Consider the following 262-nt stretch of genomic DNA (forward strand, 5'->3'; position numbering starts at 1 on the left):
CTGTGAAGAACCACCGTCTTGAAACTTGAGTCAGAATTGACTCAGTGGCAGTGGGTTTGGGGTTTATTCTGACCTGCAAGTCGTATTCTCCATGTCCCTGTCATTCATAAATCTCCATGTCCCTGTCATTCATAAATCTCCATGTCCCTGTCATTCATAAATGAGACTTTTATTTGTAGTTATCCTTAGATTCCAAAAGACTACTTTTAATTAAACTAAGGGTTTTTAATCTTCTTCCTGTTATGCCATTGAGTCATTTTCA

The sequence above is a fragment of the Echinops telfairi genome, unplaced genomic scaffold (assembly GCF_000313985.2).
Source record: "Echinops telfairi isolate 266 unplaced genomic scaffold, ASM31398v2 ScPeMD7_655;HRSCAF=1070, whole genome shotgun sequence".
Classification (NCBI taxonomy): domain Eukaryota; kingdom Metazoa; phylum Chordata; class Mammalia; order Afrosoricida; family Tenrecidae; genus Echinops; species Echinops telfairi.